The sequence below is a fragment of the Copadichromis virginalis genome, linkage group LG16, assembly GCF_057382275.1.
Source record: "Copadichromis virginalis isolate Kocher_CV1m ecotype Utaka linkage group LG16, C_Virginalis_male_GT1.1, whole genome shotgun sequence".
Classification (NCBI taxonomy): domain Eukaryota; kingdom Metazoa; phylum Chordata; class Actinopteri; order Cichliformes; family Cichlidae; genus Copadichromis; species Copadichromis virginalis.
In genome coordinates this window covers 39,736,454-39,741,631 of record NC_140633.1, presented here as the reverse complement: position 1 = coordinate 39,741,631, position 5,178 = coordinate 39,736,454, and the positions used below count along the sequence as shown (strand labels likewise).

General features: G+C 43.7%; 1 pseudogene; it reads left to right on the top strand.

Annotated features, from left to right (window-relative positions):
• Positions 1–911: 911 nt before the first annotated feature.
• On the top strand, positions 912–1,569 carry LOC146691376 (uncharacterized; annotated as a pseudogene).
• Positions 1,570–5,178: the final 3,609 nt, after the last annotated feature.

Below are 5,178 nucleotides of genomic sequence, written 5' to 3'. Positions count from 1 at the left end.
AGAGCAAGACTTTTTGGACAATTTCACGCTCCCAACTGTGTGGGAACAGTTATAGATGGTCCCTTCCTGTTCCAACAGGCAGAGCAGTGCTCAGGGCAGGTGCAGAAACACATGGAGGACTTCAATGGCCTGCACAGAGTCTTGACCACAGTTTAAATTGAAATTTGTATTTTTTGTACAAAATTACATTCTCGCCTTCAGACATGCTTAATTTCAAGCTCTCAGTTTTGGAGGTACTGATTCACTATTATAATCCCGATCATCTTAAAATGTTAATTATTCTAGATTTAGATATTTGTACCGGTGCTGGTGTTTAATAAGTAAACATTCTAACACGTAAAGGTAACACTAGGACGCAGAGATTTCTTTTATGCTCGCACTCCTTCAGATATCCAGCAAGTTTGCACTTTGGCGTCTGTGACAGAGGCAGATATTCAGAGCGAGGTTTTCCTGCAAAGAAAGTCATGGTGGTCAGAATCTGCAGGGTACGTTTGCCATGCATGGGTCAAAAGCGCCACTGTCAGCAATGTCACGGTTCTAGGTGTTTCGAATTCCCAGCTAATATATTTGAGATTTTATTGTATAAAGATTTTACTGATAATCTGTTTGCACTTTTTTATCAGTTACTTTTTATTCTGGAGTTTTTGGTTGTCTATTACTTTTTCTAAGGTTGGTGTCTTTTGGAGTATTTCATATTTCGATGGTGTTTTCTTTCATGTCTTGTTTGGGGTTCTCCTTCCTATCTGTCTTCATTACTTTAAACTGTGTTTCATTCATTTCATGTTTCTTTCCTTTTGGCTCTCGGAGGAGGCGGACGCACTTTTTCTCCTCTCCCTTATCTTCCCTGCTTAGTTCTTATGTCCTTGTCTAGTCTCGTGTTTTTTTTATTATTACTTTCCCTGGAACTCTCTCACAGTCTGTTTCTAAAACCTAAAGAGAATTATGGATTTGATCAACTGGTCTCTGAATGCTATTGACACCCTTTTCTCAACGAGAAGTCTGGGCTCAGGTGAGCCTGAGTGCCCTGGAGGGACTTTCCCTGCCGGATACACGATGGACGGGTGGCAGGAATGGAGGGTCGTGTGCCTGGCGGGACTGTCGATCGAGGACGCTGAAGATATCTACCTATTCGGAACCATGATAACAGGGTTCTTGCTGATTGGAGCTGGCTTGGCCCTGGCTTATGGGAGAATTAAGACAGCAGAACCGGCTGTTCAAACCCCCCCAAGGCTGCCCGCTGGAATCGAAACGATGGGATGAGGCGCGGCTTCTCAGAAAGGGCTCGAAAGCAGAACGGTTAAGACCTTGGAGACACTTACAGCTGCTGTGAATACTCAGAATAAGACCTCTGAGCGTATATTGGGATACATCAAGGAGAGGCCTGCTCAGAATAACACCTTTGAGCGAAAGTTAGATTACATCTTGGAACAGCTGACTGCAGTCGAGAGTTCTCAGAATCGGCTCTCTGAGCAAAATAATGACAAGACCATGGAACGCAAGTTTGATACCATCATGGGGAAGCTCGCGGTTCTCCAACGGGAGATTGAGAGACCAGTGTCGGAGTGTTAAAGAACAGCTTGAAATTGTCATGAGTTATTGCAAAAGACAAATCACCATCATAATGCTGCTAGCCCTTCGGTGCCAGCTGTGGGCTCGAGGCTGGAGCCGAACAACAACACCCTGATAACGACTGTGTTGAGTCTGTTCCTTCCCATCCATGCAAGGCCACCTGGGTTGGCTGGAAGACTGTTTACTTAGCCTGGCAGGGCGAAGGACACTGTCTCAGCTGAACTATGGACACACACACACATACTGATACTGATAAGCACTCACTGACGCATCACCCTCCCTACCCCGGATCCAACGCCACCTCCAACGCCACCTCCCCTCCGATGTGGACATCGGGTCAGCTGGAGGCGCAGTCGAAAGATTGCAGCGGTCCCAGATCAGCTGTACACACTGGAACACTTCCCCATGTTGCTGTCTGTGTTTATTGTGCTGTGGTGTGTTGATATCTGTGCATTCCTGTATTACCTGACCTGTCTCCCCAATGTGATGTTTGTGTTGTATGTACGGTCGGCAAGGTCTGTCATCTCGGTTGTGGGCAAAAGACCTGCAACTGACAAATAAAGGTTATCTCATCATCTCATCTCATCTAATCCCAAATCAGTCCTCAGTGTATAGGAAGTCCCAGTTTCCTTTTGTGCTTCTTTGACAAAGCCTTATGTTCCTGTGCTGTGCATCCTTGTTCTCTTTGGGTTTTGTTGGGCTTTTGCCCAAATATGAGCCTAACTTTTGTTATTTAAGTCCGTCTTCACTCCCATGCTTCATTATGCAACAATGCAGCTAGTTCTTGATCGATCAGGCACATCCACTCGCACCGTATCTGTGGACGGTGGGTATGAGTCTGAGTTAGGGTGTGGATGTCATGCACTATGGGGAAAACGTGTGTCGGTGAAGTTATGATCAGCTCAGAAGCCTTTCACAAAGTAAAATAGACCCTGACACTCACAGCGTTTGATACAGCTGGTCACCTAGAGATTCAAAGATCACCTTCCATGGTCGTCATTGTCCACGTCCTCGTGCCCACGCTCATTCTTTTCAGTCTCAATCACCAATCAGATAATTGAGACAGTGCTGTCCAAATCCCCATGTGCTATCTGACTCAGGGCAGGAACACCTCCTCTGCCTCTCACCACGTGTCTGAATGTGGTCTAGACCCTCTTGATCGGTAACAAATGCTCATCGTCGTAGTTGATCTCTTTGCTGAGTTGAAATGGGGCTCGGCGAACGGCTGCTGGTCCAATACAATTCAAACGGATCGAGAAAAGGACTGGAGACGGAGTCCCTCTGTCCTTCTCCACTCAAGCATGTTTTGTCCATGCTTGTCAACCCTGCTGTGTGGAGGGAAAAGACTTAAAAGAATTCAATCTATAAACCCACCATTGAGCAGGTGAGAATCAGCTGGGGTCATATTGAGCAAAATCTCTTGTTTTTCTCACTTTTATACAGTTTCAGGAGGAGAAAGGCTCCGAAGGCAAATCATTTCATATCAAGCATAAAATAGCCAAAATGATTCAAATACAGCCTGACAGAGACATCACAACAGGTACAGCAAACGTTGCTACAGACACACACTTTTTGTGGAACTGGTGCCGATTATTTTCATAATGGAATCTCACCTGAGTCAAATCTTTGTCTTATCAAGGTGACAGTTATGAAAGCCAAGGGTCTAATCGACGATGTGGTGTTTTATCCGCGTGTAAAAGAGAAAGAAAGCACAGGTTTTTGCTTCACGTACAGGGAGCAGTGGTAATGAATAAATAAATAAATCGCTGGTTATTTGAAATGTCCCACAGTGGCATTTTTTGTGGTAAAATTAGCCTTTTGTGCTTCTCTTTGTGAATCGCAGCCACAAAGTTGTGTGCGAGGCAGGTGAGCTCCTGCGCACTACGTTCAAAGAAAGGAGAGCACAGCAGCGACAGAAATACCAGAGAAGTGGGTCCCTGATGATTAAGAGCTCTCCTGAGGCTTCTTCGTCTCCTGAGACACATCATCTTCCTGACAGTCTCCGGGCTGAGCTTCAGCCTCTAACAGATGACGGAGACAGACACCCAGCTTTGTCTGGTTCATGAGGCTGAAAATGTGCATACACATAATTATTATTATTTAAGTGCTTCAGGTTTGGGTGTTTTTTAAGCTGGCAGTCGTGACTGAGGTCACTATGCAGCTGAGCTCAAGATTACAATATGGTTTGCTGTAATGGTTTTGATTGCAGTTACACGAGTCTGATGACTTCATGTAATGTTTACATCTTCACTACTGTACAAGCTTTCCTGATGGGGACACATCGATCGGTTATTGTGTTCTTCAGGTTACATGGACATAATTGCAGCCAGACTTTTGTAAACTGAGGCATGACTTGCTGTGAGTTGACTTGGAACACATGATTATGGTTAATTTTAATAAAATATCATTTTAATTGAATTCATTTTAATCTCTAAACCCACCCATCCATGACTACTGTACTAACTTCTTAGGTTTGAGCAGACTCGCTATCAACGAGAGATCCACTTTCTGTAATCACGTCTGCTTTTGAGTGAGTAAAGTACTCATCCGGAGTACTTTTATGACCTTATAATATCAGAGATTAAACCCTAAAGCAAAATACAGCAATACTTTGTGACAGTGGGAAGGAAGAAGTCCCCATTAACAGGAAGAGCAAGAAAATGCCACGAATCAAAACAGAGCAAAACCGAACTACAGAGAGTACACAAAGGTAACATATAGCAAATATGCACGAGGAGTGTTGAGAGATGGATTGGAGGAGAGCTCGGTGCATCATGGGAAGCCACCTAGCAGCCTGAACCCACAGAAACAAAACTAGGAGATGGTCGGTGGTTATATGAGCCAGGCCTAACTTTAAGCTTTGTCTGTTATTTGGAAGCTTAGGTAAACCTGTAGGTGTGACGATGCCTGATCATTCTGGAGTTTGAATGTGAAAAGAAGGATTTTTTTTTTACAGAATTCAGTATTTAACATGAAAAGTAGCCAAAATAAGAGAAATATGATCTCTCATCTCAAACAATGGAAACAGCTCTGCTCACTATAACAAGCGACTTTACTTTCTGTAAACACTCCAGGCTGGACTGTCCTGCTTTACAACACCAGTATTAAAGAGCAGAACTTCAGGCCTTTGCACTAAACTTACAGGTTGAGCCTCAACAAGTTACTCCGGGACAAACCCAAAGACCTCAAAGAAGACAGATAACATGTAACCCTGGTGAAAGCTATTGCAGCCACGTCAGTCACAAACGCATTAAGACTTTTTCTTCAGCATTAAAAATAAATAAATAAATAAAATAAATCATTTTTGGTCTGAAAAAGAAACTCCTACAATTGCTGTGCTACTCCCATAACACTGCCTGACCCTGAACACAGGCACAAACATAACAGCAACAATCCGTAATCATCTGATCACTGACCTACATGTAAAAACAAGTGTAAAGCCAGCAATTGGTATTGTAACTACAAGACCCCTTCAGGGCACCATGGAGGAAGCAGACAGGAAAAGTAGGCACCATTGTTTGGTGCATAGCACAGTTATTCTTTTTTATAGGATACTATGTAACCTGGTTAGAGCCTTAACTACTTTAACCAGGTTATCAAATCTTGCAA